This window comes from Ptychodera flava, chromosome 9 (genome assembly GCF_041260155.1).
Source record: "Ptychodera flava strain L36383 chromosome 9, AS_Pfla_20210202, whole genome shotgun sequence".
Classification (NCBI taxonomy): Eukaryota; Metazoa; Hemichordata; class Enteropneusta; family Ptychoderidae; genus Ptychodera; species Ptychodera flava.
In genome coordinates, this window is record NC_091936.1 from 35,241,047 (window position 1) to 35,256,657 (window position 15,611).

The 15,611-nt window shown below is 34.8% G+C and overlaps 1 protein-coding gene across 1 annotated transcript in view; it reads right to left on the minus strand.

Moving 5' to 3' along the window:
- LOC139140835 (CMP-N-acetylneuraminate-beta-1,4-galactoside alpha-2,3-sialyltransferase-like) overlaps nucleotides 1-15,611 on the minus strand; it is a 145,618-nt gene that overhangs the window by 22,556 nt on the left and 107,451 nt on the right. The gene's annotated exons all lie outside the window — the stretch shown is intronic.

Sequence of the window (15,611 nt, forward strand, 5' to 3'; positions counted from 1 at the left end):
CTCGATCTCTTTACAGCATTGGCATTAATTCGGCGTCGGCATGATTTCACAGCGATTGCAGACGCAACACATGCATCCATGGGTAGACAATGACAGGCATGATTGATCGCCGAGACGAATTTGAACTTCGTCATCGGAGCTAGAATAGTCACTTTCCGAACTCCGAGTTGCTGTAACTTTCTGACGACGTCAGTCTTGGATTATCGATTGCTCGTTCAGGTTTGAAGATTATGACAGAAATCAACTTGGAGCTGAATGGCTGGACACTCTCGCAACTATTATGGTAGAGGGCCCCGAAATGGACTTTCACACTGGAAAGAACAAAGTCCCATAGACTTTCATTAAAAGGCACTGATATTCAATATTAGTTGATATGTTTACCGAGTGTTTATAACAAAGTTGTTAAGATGAATGATTTGTTGAGTCCTTTATTTTTTCTATACATAGAATAAGGTTCCTATTTGCAATTTGACGTTTTTAACATGTATTTATATATTGTCTCACAAAAATCATCTGTTGTCCCGCTTTTATTTGGTCAGCGGGACAAAATGTCCCACAATTTTTTTTTTCTGATGAGAACACTGAAGTTACTGCCGATTATCTTCGCCATTATGATTTTCAGTCGAGCGCTGAGGTTTGCGTACCGCGTACGTGTCCTCTACTTAGCGTAGAAGAGCTTGGCAGTAAGTGACCTTGATACGTCACTTCCGGTTTCCGTGCGTTCAGCTTTTGGCCACTGGGTTAATACGCGCATGTGAAAGTGATGAAACCGACACTATTTTGGTTATTTTCACTAAATAACGACTTGATTACCAAAGAAAGGCTGGGTATATTTCCTCTTTAATGGTCGCAGCTCCATGCTCTTACAGTAATCAGAGTCACATGAAGGTGGTTGCAAAAGAGAAAGATCTCTCAGTTATCAAACAATCACAGACATTGAAGCAACATCATTTTATTGTGAAATAAAATAAAAGTACAGGAAGGCAAATATTACGCAAATATTGGCGGCATACAAACTTTTATAAATGCCTGCATGCAAAAGGCATAGCGGGATGGCATTCCACACAACAGTACTGTCATTTAGTTTTGCTTGTCTTTCTTTATGTAGTACTGCATATTATTATGCAGTATATGCAGTATTTTACTGCATAAAGAAAAGCATGCAAAATTGTTTTATTGAAATGACTTCCTGAAATGACATTTGTATGCTTGCATTTATGAAGATTTTTTGCCTTGCTATACTCCCTGATTGTGTTGTGCAAATACAGTGATTAAAGCTGCTGTAGGCCCGGGCTTCATGAGATTTCCATTTTAAAAATACAAAAATAAGTACTACATATACTTTATCATGTTTATGCAGACAGCTTACAACATATGTAGCTTTTCCCAGATTTTACTATCATGTAAGACCATGGCTGTCATAAAATGTTGATGCTTAAAAATGTTGTATTATCTTATTATTTCCAGATTGATAGCAGTGTAATCCAGTATATGTCAGACGACCAGTTGGCAAAGTATATTGAGACATGGTGACAGAATAGCAATATTTCAACGTTATAAAAAGGACACTTCTGGATCAAAGCGGAAACATACCCTACTCAGTAAACTTCGGAAGAAATTAAAATTGAGATCTACAATTATGTCAACTGCTACGATGAATCATCAGGTTGAATACACATCCAAGTCAGTTCGTCAGAGTTCAGCTGATAAACTAATAGGAAAAAAGAATGAAAAGAAAGAAACAAGAATGATTGAAATTGGATGGATTGTGAAAGAGACCACACGCAGTGTACAAGTTTGCACAAAGCAAGGTGGCGGCACAAGAACAGACAGCCTAAACAAGACAGAAAAGAAGTCAGAAATACTCTAAATAGGACAGAGCTTCTTTTCCCATATTGTCAATCTAGAAAAGGCTCTGTCACCAGTTTGACTTTGATGTGTGGGATTTCACTGAAAATGTTCATGATGATAAGATAACTGTAGGTGAGATGTATGATGAGACCAAGCTACCCATGCCACATTTCTACATTGCTACTACTCGTAAAAGAAGCAAAACATCAGTAACTGAGAGTGACATGTCAGAGCTAGGCCAAGACAAATCTGCAGGTGTGTCTTCACAGCTAACATCTGTTGAGCAAGCCACGGGTGAAAACATGATTGATGATGGCAATATCAATAGTGACAGGCTACACCAAGAATCAACACAGAGGCCTGATGGTAATGTGACAGAGTCAGTTGTTGGTGACCTGCCTGGAAGTGAGGCTGCTTCTATCAACCCAGATATCAATGACAGTTTGGTTTTACAGGATCATGAAATACCAATTTCTGTAGATACTGAAGAAGTAGAAGTAGACAATTCAGATCATATTGAAAATGATGAAAGAGATGAAAGAGACACAGAAAGACTTGACTATGATGCAGTGCTAGCTATGCAGTCTATGGTGGGCGATAGTGACAGTGATTTCCTGTGTAATGCAGTAACTCATAACATAGAAGTAGATGACACCATTTCATTGGCTGAACCTACACCACCTACAGTGATGGCAAGGACAATACGATTACATCGTGGAAATGTCATGAAGGAACTGATTGATGCTTTCAAAGATCAGTCCTTGAAACCAGGTATTGGTATCATCACAATCGAAATGGTGCTGTCAAATGGCCATACTGACATGTACATGCAAAACATAGAATAATTATTATGTGTGGTAAGCCCCATAACCATTAATGTCATAAACAACAGCAATAGCGACAGTGAAGCAAAAAATATTAAACATCTGTTTACAGATGTGGTCACAAATAACATCTTTATTTACTAGATTGAAACATATTAAATAATAACGACCGCAACTGGCATGGCTCCTGGGTCCAAGTGATTTTCGCAAATCTGCTCTGAAAGAACTCTGCAATAGTGCAGACAGTGTAGCTGCCTCATAAGGATCTGATGGTTTGTCCCAGTCAGATTCTTCCATAGTAGTACAGCATAGATAAAATATGGCCACATATCATGGATATTTTCCTTTGGCGACACATTCCTCTTCACAGCCACTGAAGTGCTTGCATATCCACCCTACGTAACTGATTGTCGGCACCATACAGCTCTGGGAGGGAATACAGTAGAATTGGTCGACCACTTGGTGCATTTTGGTTGCGAGAGGAACGGATACGATGTGTGTTCCATATTGTGGAAACATCATCCAAATCAACCTTTAAATGTAAAAAGACAACTCATAATTAACTTGGACGAATGACATTCTATGCATATGAATTTGATAAAAAAATTCATGTCACTATATTACGGTGAAAGGGAACAAAGTTCAATGTATAATCAATTTTTTTGGTGTTTTTACCCACATGTGGGTGTAGTCAACACAGAAGATGTCTACTTTCGTATGTTTGTATGTCGGTGTGTATGTGAGAAATTGTGTGTCTCAGAATGTGTGACTAAATTTGGTTCCACTCATAGAGCAAATTGTTTTCTAACCAATACAATTAAATATTTGTGTCAGGTGTGTTCATGCACAGATCTAGGATTTGATCAGTTTTTTGAGGTTGTAGTTTGCATAGTTAAGAAAAAATAATGACTTATTGATGATCTGGACTCAAGAATTTTTTAAAGAATAAAAAGACAAAGTTTGACGTGACTTTTCATATTATGGTTGGTAATGACTTCATAATGAAACTGGGGGTAATATTTGGTGGGTGTGACTGACGGACAGACTGTTCGCTCATTTGCACCTTTTGTGTTTCTTTGATAAGATTTAAAGACATAAAGGAAATAATAACATCCTGGAAAATGTGTTTCTTAATGTTCAAACTGTATACCTCTTACCTGTACAAAATTAAGACAAGCGACCTAGCGGCCGATATAGCTCCGCTGTGTTTATGTAGAGAGTAACTATTTTTGACACATGTTGATGAAGAAGGTGGAAATCTTTGATAGCTCAATGCAATGGCCAGAAAAAAGTGGCTTAAGTAAGCTGCAAAAATACACAATTTCATCATACTTTGAATACATCACATCGGATCATCCCTAAGAACATGTCAACCGAAGCTATCCGATGAGTAATTTTTTGAGAATGAAATTTTCTGACCAAAAATTGCAACATTGCCCCCAAAATACAAAATTACAGATTTCATCAGAAATTCAATATATATTACTTAGCTCATCTGTAGAAACCTGTATACCAAATTTCAAAGCTATCAGAACAGTACTTTTTGAGAAACACACTTTTTGACCAAAAATGGCAAAAATTGCCCCAAAATTACAAAATTACTGATTTCATCATAATTTCAATAAATATCATTAAGGTGATCTGTAGGAACCTGTATACCAAATTGCAAAGCTATCAGATGAGTAGTTTTGGAAATACACATTTTTTGACCAAAAACGGAAAAAATTAACCCAAAATTACAAAATTGCAGATTTCATCATAATTTCAATAAATATCATTAAGTTTATCTGTAGGAACCTGTATACCAAATTTCAAAGCTATCAGACCAGTACTTGTTGAAAAAAACATTTTTTGACCAAAAATGGCAAAAATTGTCTTAAAAATGCAAATTTGCATATTTCTGCACAATTTGAACAAATCTGAAATAGATCATCCCTAGGGACATATGTACCAAATATCAAAGCTATCTGACCAGCAGTTTTGAAGAAGAAGATTTTTAAAGATTTTTTTACCAAAAATGACAAAAATTGCCTTTAAAATACAAATATGCAAATTTCACCACGATTTGAACAAATCTGACTGTAGTCATCCTAAGTAAACTGCATATTAAATTTAAAAGCAATCGGACGAGCCGTTTCAGAGAAGTAGATTTTTTTACCAAAAACAGCAGAAAATGCCCCAAAAATACAAATATGCAAATATCACCACAATTTGAACTAACTGAAGTGAGGTCACCCTAAGTGAACTGCATATAAAATTTCAAAGCAATTGGACTTGCTGTTTCAGAGGAGAAGGCAATTGTTGACGGACGACGGACGACGACGGACGACAGACGACGACGGACGATGACGGAAAATCAACCTATTTGATAAGCTCCGCGTCGCTGACAGTGGAGCTAAAAATAGAACTGGCTAAGACCTGTATCAAGGAAACTTCCATCAAACAGTCCATCATCTCTGATATTTTCAAACAGATTTATCCGAAACTGCGAATTCTGCTTTCTCAGTATACTCCACCAGTGTTCTATCCTTTGGTTTCCAGTGCTACGTCCATAGATGATCTGCTGGTATTCTGCGGGGACACCCTTTCCTTGTTTTCACGGCTTCGACAAAGTACCAGCTCGATAATATTGTTGGGTCTTTGTTAGTTGTGTATGCTTCTAGCCATACAAGTAAGCGAGAAAATCCATCAATGCACCCACTAATGCATATGCCGTATTGCGTGACTTTATCGTAACCATCAATATGCCACATGAAGTTTGGTCTTTTACTGTAGTACTGCCTTCGCCTCAACTTGCGACGTCTTCTAAGATCAACTACAACAGGATCTAGAAGCCCAAGCAAATGTCTCACGGTTTCCTGTGTGACAACAAATCCACTTTGTATGCATTTTAAATGTGTCCATCTGTAACCTGGCAACTGATTTGACCCTTGGATCTGGAGCTGGATAAACTCAGCAACTTCAGAAATATAACTAATTTTTTTCCTTCTGAACAGGTGTAGATTTCTTAAACACCTCTTCAGCGTTCTCATGCTGATGGTAATTTTATGCCTGGCCGTCAGACTGACCAAGATTTCATCATAATTTGATAAGGCTATTTATGTCTGCCATCGCACTATTGAGAGTGCTAAGTACGAGAGCAGAAAAATGACATCTGAAAAACCCGTAATTACGAGTTTTTGAAATATCTTAATTACGAAATAAAAACTGGTAACTACGAGATTTAAAAACTCGTAATTACGAGAATCAAAAACTCGTAAGTAGGAGTTTTCAAATCTCGTAGTTACGAGAAATAAAATCTCGTAATTAAGAAATTTAAAGACTCGTAATTACGAAATTTAAAAGCTTGTAATTACGAAAATCAAAAACTCGTAACTACGAAATTTAAAAACTCGTAATTACGAAATTTAAAAAGCTCGTAATTACGAGAATCAAAAATTCGTAATTACGAAATTTAAAAACTCGTAATTATGAGAAATGAAAACTCGTAATTACGAGATTTAAAAACTCGTAATTACGAGAATAAAAAAACTCGTAATTACGAGTTTTCAATTCTCGTAATTACGAGAAATAAAAACTCATAAATTCGAGATTTAAAACTCGTATTTATGAGAATAAAAAACTCATAATTACGTGTTGCTGTCATTTCTAAAATTGACCCATGAAGAAATTATAGCACTGCAATACTTTGCAAGCGTGACGACCAAATTGACAAATTTAAGAAACAAAGATTCATGAAATGGTTTATGACACAGTGAAGACTTCGGATATTTGTATATGTGCCTATACTCAATCTAATTTGCAATGCTGAACAATATATGTTGACATTCAACGGTATCTTGATAATGAAAAGGGAAGATTAAGTGTAAAGCAATCAGTTGATTTGTTTTAGATAGGTGTCTGGATATTGTAGTTTGTCACAGTAAATAGATTTTTTTGATATTGCTTAGGATTTGATAACAGTCATTTTGCCTTACAATGTTCCAATTCCTTTAGTCCGTGGGCTAGAGGGGGTCTACGTGCACCCCCCCCCCCCCAGGATAACAAACCTGTATTTTTCAGAACCCTTGGGATCCCTAGAATACGAAATGGAATTTTAACAGAAAAAATATAGGGACGCAATAGCTGTTATGGTCATGTTTTGAAGGGTACCGCAAAATCACGATTTTCCAAGCCAAATGCATTTTCGTCAAATCTGTCTTCTTGTAAGTCATGTGCTGAGCTCATTTTTAAACATAACCTCACTTGTTTGGTATCATTAGAAAGGAAATTTATTCCTCTTTAAGATGACATATTGCATTATGCAATATCTCCTACAGTTTTTGTCAAATATAACAAAAACTTACCCCTTACCCCAAAATTTAACATTACAAATTACAGAAAATCTCAAATTCTACCAATTTTTTAGCTAGGCATAATACAAAATGCAATGCTTTGTCTGAAATCTGTTTTATTTGATACAGGGACATGTCAGAATTATGAAATAGACTTTTAACAGAAAAAATATTGGGAGTATACAGCTGTAACAGTCATATTTTGAAGGGTACCGCAAAATAATAGTGTTGCAGATTTGCAATCATTTTTGTTAAAACTGTCTTCCTATAAGTTATCTGCTGAGCTTGTTTTTGAATATAACCTGGCTTGTTAGGTATCATTAGAAAGATAATTTACTAATCTTTAATATGACATATTGTAACATGCAATATCTTCTATACTTTTCATGATATATAACCAAAACTTACCCCATACCCCAAAGTTTACATTAAAAATTTCAGTCATAGCTAAAACCAAATTCTACCATTTTTTTTGCTTGACATATAACATCTGGCCGTTTTTGCTATTAAATCTATTTTATATGTTACAGAGACATGTCAGAATTATGAAATAGACTTTTAACAGAAAAAATATTGGGAATCTACATCTGTAACAGTCATATTTTGAAGGGTACCGCAAAATAATAGTGTTGCAGATTTGCATGCATTTTTGTTAAAACTGTCTTCTTATAAGCTATCTGCTGAGCTCGTTTTTGAATATAACCTGGCTTGTTATGTATCATTAGAAAGATAATTTACTAATTTTTAATATGACATATTGTAACATGCAATATCTTCTATACTTTTCATGATATATAACCAAAACTTACCCAATACCCCAAAGTTTACATTGAAAATTTCAGTCATAGCTAAAACCAAATTCTACCATTTTTTTTGCTTGACATAAAAAATCTGGCCGTTTTTGCTATTAAATCTATTTTATATGTTACAGGGACATGTCAGAATTATGAATAGACTTTTAACAGAAAAAATATTGGGAATCTACATCTGTAACGGTCATATTTTGAAGGGTACCGCAAAATCATAGTGTAGCAGATTTGCATGAATTTTTGTCAAATTTGTCTTCTTATAAGTTATCTGCTGAGCTTGTTTTTGAATATAACCTGGCTTGTTAGGTACCATTAGAAAGATAATTTACTAATCTTTAATATGATATATTGTAACATGCAATATCTTCTATACTTTTCATGATATATAACCAAAACTTACCCCATACCCCATAGTTTACATTGAAAATTTTAGTCATAGCTAAAACCAAATTCTACCATTTTTTTACCTAGACATATAACATCTGGCCGTTTTTGCTATTAAATCTATTTTAATTGGTACAGGAACATGTAAGAAATATGAAATAGACTTTAAACAGAAAGAATATTGGGATTCTATGGCTGTAACAGGCATATTCTGTGGAGTACTGCAAAATCACAGCAGTGCAAACTCATATGTGTTTTGTTAACTTTGTCCCATTGTAGGTCATCTGCTGCGTTTATTTTATCACATAACCATGTTTATTTGGTACCATTTAAAAGCTAATTTACTACTTTTTAAAATGACATATTGTTATATGCCATATCTTATATAGTTTTCATGGCATATGACGAAAACTTACCCCATACCACAAAGTTTATATCGAAAATTACTTTCGTAGCTATCGTCAAATTCTATCAATTTTCTAGCTAGACATAACAAATAAGGCAATGCTTTATATGAAATATTTTTATTTGATATGGCGGAATGTCAGAAATATGAAATAGACTTTTAACAGAAAATATATTGGGACTCTACAGCTGTAACAGTCATATTTTGAAGGGTCTCGCAAAATCACAGTATTGCCAACTCGCTTGCTTTTTTGTTAAATCTGTCTTCTTAAAAGTCATCTGCTGAGCTTGATTTTTGACATAACCTGGCTTGTTAGGTATCAATAGAAAGGTACTTTACTAGTCTTTAAAATGACATATTGTAATATGCAATGACTTGTTTAGGTATCATGAAATAGGACCAAAGCTTACCCCATACCCCAAGGTTTACACAGCAAATTATTGCAAATCTGAAACTCTACCATTTTTTACAATTTATTAACTTTAAATACCAAAGGCAATGCTTGTATGCAATCTATGAAATATGTGTTTTGTTAAAAAAGTATGCTAAAAATATGAAATTAACTTTTAACAGGAACATAATATGATTTTGTAGCCTTTTGGATCATATTTGGAAGGGTACCCAGGTATCAGGGCAAATTTGCCGAAACACATACATTTGCAATATATGGGTTCCCTCTCCAAAAATGATCCAAATGGCTACTAAATTGTATCATCTTCCCGTTAAAAGTTAATTTTATACTTGTGACATACTTTTGTAACAAATAAATCAGATTTTAAACAAGAATTGCCTTTTGTATTATGTGCAGCAAAAAATGGTAGAATTTAAGATAAGCTGTAATTTACGATTTGAACTTTTTGGGTATGGGGTAAAGTTTGACCATATTCAAGGAAAACTATGAATGACATTGTATATTGCAATATGTCATCTTAAAAAAGAATAAATTTTCCTACTAATGATACCTCACAAGCCAGGCTGTGTCACAAAATAAGTTCGGCAGATGACTTACAAGAAGAAGAATTTAACAAAAAAGGTGCCAGTTTGCGGTACTGCGATTTTGCATTTCCCTTCAAAATATGGCTGTTACAACTATACAGTCAAAATATTTTTTCTGTTAAAAGTCTATTTCACACTTCTGACATGACCCAGTACCATATACGACAGATTTAATACCGAAACAGAGCTATTTTTATCATGTCTAGCTAAATATTCACAGAATTTGATCATGTTATCTATGACAGTACTTTCAATATAAACCTTGGGGTATGGGGTACGTTTTGGTCATATTCCATGAAAAGTATACAAGATATTGCCTGTTACAATATGTCATTGTAAATACTATTTAATTAACTTTTCAATGATACTAAACAAACCCGGTTATAATCAATAACAAGCTCATTAGACGACTTATAGGATGACAGATTTAACAAAAACGCATGCAAATCAGGAATACTGATATTTTGCTGTACCCTTCAAAATATAGCTGTTACAGCTATAGAATCCCAATATTTTTTCTGTTTAAAGTTCATTTTATATTTCTGATATGGCGAAGTACAGAATAAAACAGATTTCATACAAAAAATTGCCTAATTTTTTATGTCTGCGTAAACAAATTGCTTGAATTTGACATTAGCTATGACAGTAGTCTTCGATGTAAATTTTGGGGTATGGGGTAAGTTTTGGTCGTATTTGATAAAAATCTGTACAAGATATTGCATGTTACAATATGTCTTTTTAAAGAATAGTAAATAATCTTACTAATGATATCTAACAAGCCAGGTTATATTCAAAAACAAGCTCAGCAGATGACTTAAAAGACGATAGATTCAACAAAAATGCACGCAGGTTTGGAATACTGAGATTTTGCTGTACCCTTCAAAATCTGACTGTTACAACTACAGAATTCCAATCTTTTTTCTGTTAAAAGTCTATTTTATATTTTTGACATGACCCGTTACCGAATGAAATAGATTTCATACAAATAAATGCCGGAATTTATATGTCTAGGTAAAGAAAATGGTAGAATTTGATTTAAGCTATGACTGAAATTTTCAATGTAAACTATGGGGTATGGGGTAAGTTTTGGTTATATATCATGAAAAGTATAGAAGATATTGCATGTTACAATATGTCATATTAAAGATTAGTAAATTATCTTTCTAATGATACCTAACAAGCCAGGTTATATTCAAAAACGAGCTCAGCAGATAACTTATAAGAAGACAAATTTAACAAAAATGCATGCAAATCTGCTACACTATGATTTTGCGGTACCCTTCAAAATATGACCGTTACAGATGTAGATTCCCAATATTTTTTCTGTTAAAAGTCTATTTCATAATTCTGACATGTCCCTGTAACAAATAAAATAGATTTAATAGCAAAAACGGCCAGATGTTTTGTGTCAAGCAAAAAAAATGGTAGAATTTGGTTTTAGCTATGACTGAAATTTTCAATGTAAACTATGGGGTATGGGGTAAGTTTTGGTTATATATCATGAAAAGTATAGAAGATATTGCATGTTACAATATGTCATATTAAAGATTAGTAAATTATCTTTCTAATGGTACCTAACAAGCCAGGTTATATTTAAAAACGAGCTCAGCAGATAACTTATAGGAAGACAGTTTTAACAAAAATGCATGCAAATCTGCTACACTATGATTTTGCGGTACCCTTCAAAATATGACTGTTACAGATGTAGATTCCCAATATTTTTTCTGTTAAAAGTCTATTTCATAATTCTGACATGTCCCTGTAACAAATAAAATAGATTTAATAGCAAAAACGGCCATATTTTTTATGTCTAGGTAAAAAAAATGGTAGAATTTGGTTTTAGCTATGACTGAAATTTTCAATGTAAACTTTGGGGTATGGGGTAAGTTTTGGTTATATATCATGAAAAGTATAGAAGATATTGCATGTTACAATATGTCATATTAAAGATTAGTAAATTATCTTTCTAATGGTACCTAACAAGCCAGGTTATATTCAAAAACGAGCTCAGCAGATAACTTATAAGAAGACAAATTTAACAAAAATGCATGCAAATCTGCTACACTATTATTTTGCGGTACCCTTCAAAATATGACTGTTACAGATGTAGATTCCCAATATTTTTTCTGTTAAAAGTCTATTTCATAATTCTGATATGTCCCTGTAACAAATAAAATAGATTTAATAGCAAAAACGGCCAGATTTTTTGTGTCAAGCAAAAAAATGGTAGAATTTGGTTTCAGCTATGACTGAAATTTTTAATGTAAACTTTGGGGTATGGGGTAAGTTTTGGTTATATATCATGAAAACTATAGAAGATATTGCATGTTACAATATGTCATATTAAAGATTAGTAAATTATCTTTCTAATGGTACCTAACAAGCCAGGTTATATTCAAAAACAAGCTCAGCAGATAACTTATAGGAAGACAGTTTTAACAAAAATGCATGCAAATCTGCAACATTATTATTTTGCGGTAGCCCTTCAAAATATGACTGTTACAGCTGTATACTCCCAATATTTTTTCTGTCAAAAGTCTATTTCATAATTCTGACATGTCCCAGTATCAAACAAAACAGATTTCAGACAAAGCATTGCATTTTGTATTATGCCTAGCTAAAAAATTGGTAGAATTTGAGATTTTCTGTAATTTGTAATGTTAAATTTTGGGGTAAGGGGTAAGTTTTTGTTATATTTGACAAAAACTGTAGGAGATATTGCATAATGCAATATGTCATCTTAAAGAGGAATAAATTTCCTTTCTAATGATACCAAACAAGTGAGGTTATGTTTAAAAATGAGCTCAGCACATGACTTACAAGAAGACAGATTTGACGAAAATGCATTTGGCTTGGAAAATCGTGATTTTGCGGTACCCTTCAAAACATGACCATAACAGCTATTGCGTCCCTATATTTTTTCTGTTAAAATTCCATTTCGTATTCTAGGGATCCCAAGGGTTCTGAAAAATACAGGTTTGTTATCCTGTGGGGGGGGGGGTGCACGTAGACCCCCTCTAGCCCACGGACTACTTCTCCTATGCCCTTTTGAGTTGTCAAGTACTTGTATTTATAGTAGTATGGCAAATTGCGCATTTTTAATCGGCAAGTCAGAAGTGTGCAAAAAGACCAAATAAACTATAAAATAGGACTATCAAAGCAGTAATAACTTATTTTGATAATTATGTGTAGCTTTACACTGTCTCTTTTATTGCAAATAGGTAAATACCAATGAATACCAAGGTTGTAATATATATTGATAGATTGAATATTTGATCAAACAGGACTGTTATTTTATGACTCATATTTCAGTTAATACACATGTATTCATGAAAAGATAAAAGTAGACATTCTCTCTGATGTTGGATAATTTTATTTGGTTTGGCTAAGAACGGCAAAGTGGCTTTGATAGTTTTTACCATTCTAGCTCTCATTTTACTATAGGTAAGCGGACGAGTAGGAGGCGGTTTACAGAATTCAACGGTACAGTTTGCCAGTAAAACTCCGAGGCCCGCAGGGCCGAGGAGTTTTATTGCAAACTGTACCGTTAAATTCCGGAAACCGCCGACTACGAGTTCGCTTACCGTGTTATACCACGAATTTGCCGAGTTTTAGAGCCTTGTTTGCACGCCGAAAGTTTTTATTTGTAATTTTAGTGCAGTGCAAGTTGAAACTTTGGCAGGAAAACATTGACGCGTTTTGACACCTTGTTGAACGAAAGTATAAAAAAATAACCCATGATTGGATAAAAAAGTTGACATGTGTTGCTATTGTAGTGCTATGACGTGGTTGCGCACCTGGTTTGATTTGAATTGTATGAATTATGTTTGATTGATTGGTTGATTGAATGAAGTGAAAACGGTGTTTGCAGATCGACGTTAGAGTCACGCTTTGCTCATTTGGGTCGAAAACTTTGAGCAGCATATATACGCAATTGCCGAGTCGCTCTACGTATATCGATATGGCGGATGAAGTACAAATGAAAGCTGTATCCGGTGCACTTCAACTACCAAAGCCAAGGATGGAAAAGAAAAGTACCCCTGTCACGCCAGTGCTAACGGTCACAATCGGAAGACCAAGCTACACAACTACCAAAGCCAAGGATGGAAAAGAAAAGTACCCCTGTCACGCCAGTGCTAACGGTCACAATCGGAAGACCAAGCTACACAGCCACGTCAGAGAAAGGCGCAACAGAAGCTGCAAGTACAAAAAAAAATACGTGTAGATCCACAATGACTGTGTTACTACGTGTGTGTTTGCCTGTCGCTAGATTTAACTTTACCAAAGGCGACTGAAACCTCTACATTCAGTGTTGATAACTGACTTTGAAGTCGTAAATTTCAGCTTCGAATGATCGTGATAACAATAACCTTAACACAGAAGTGATATTTGCAATCAATACCGTTATTTCACGGTGACATGTAATTGATTTTGAGATGTACAGTCGTGCATGCAAAATTAATTCAGACCGGTGATTCTTTTAAACTGTCTTTACTTAATGGTGAAATAAATTTCTTCTGGTATAATGTCTCGCATTATTTTTTTACTCGTCGCCACGTGACATTCTTTTGTTTAAAAAGTGTCCATTTTACAAGTTCTTTTGTTTAAAAGTGTCCGATTTACAAGTACACCGGACAGTTTTTAACAAAAGAACTGTCCGATTTACTAGTAAATCGGAAACTTTTAAACAAAAGAACTTGTAAATGGGACACTTTTTAAACAAGAGAAAGCCAGGTGGTATATAATAAAATATTCGGTTATGGAAATTAGAGAGCATGGTTAGAACAATGGGCACGAGGCGGAGAGTGGTATAACAGTATTTATATATCGCATTGGGGGTATCAGTATCACAGGGGTTTCATTAAGTTTTGAAGTAGGGGCTAGGATGGAAAAGTAGGCGGCTTGCAGCTACCATGACCAAAAAGCGGTCGTCGGCGGGGGAGGATCCGGGAGGGGGTGTTCCCCCTCCCGGCCGAAGGCCGGAAACCATGAAAAATGAACTGAAATTCACCTTTTATAGCTTACAGTCACTTGAATTTCTAGTATTTTCAGAGGAATAGTCAGCAGTGTTCCAGGGCAATTTGTGTTCATATCATAAAAGCCATTTTCGTGGGAGGTTAGGCCTAAATATGATCATTCATATTTACAAATGATAAAATGTGGTAATTTTGATGATAATTTGAACAAAGAAAACAAATCTTTAGAGCCTCTATGCTTTTAGGAGGTAAACTATAATAATTCACTATTATTAATGATATAAATTTGATATGTAGATGATATTATACAGTGTTACATCTAGACAGGGGGATAGGGGATTCCCCTCTGTTGAAATGTTGGCACCCCAATTAATTTGTCAAGGGGACCACTCCCCCCCCCCTTCCATGAAAAGGTGCCAGTCACACCTTAGAGGTACAAGTAGAACACATGAACTGGTGAAATGCCCCCGAAATTTTCTGGTAAAGGGGGAAAATCCCCCTGTTGATGACATCCTTGATGAAACACTGATAATGTTATGCTTAAAATTAAGAACTCTGATGTTTGGTATGGAAATCTGCAGATGAAGAACTTTGATACCACTGGGGAGGTAAAAAGGATAATTTATATAACGAATAATGATAAAAAATGACAATCATTACCATATTTAGCAAATAGAATAAAAGATCCTCAAGGCTATTTGACTATATGGGTATGCAAAGTAAGAACCTTGATATAGGATATGAAAATTTGTACGTTCAGAAGCGCACATTTGGATTTAACCTGACGATCGCTCGGCTTTTGAAGTGAATTTAGAGGTCTGATCGTATTGTAGCCACTGTGGGCGACGTTCTTATTGGCGTCGATAGACCGAAGAGCAGTAAATATCATACGTCCAGCTTGTTATACTCCTTCACAATTACACCTACCACAGCGTGCTACGCACATCGGCTCACTAAAATTCCGACTGTAATCGGAAAGATTTTCGTGAGAAAAAAATCAGGTCATTGCCTTCGAAAACAGTTTAAATCCA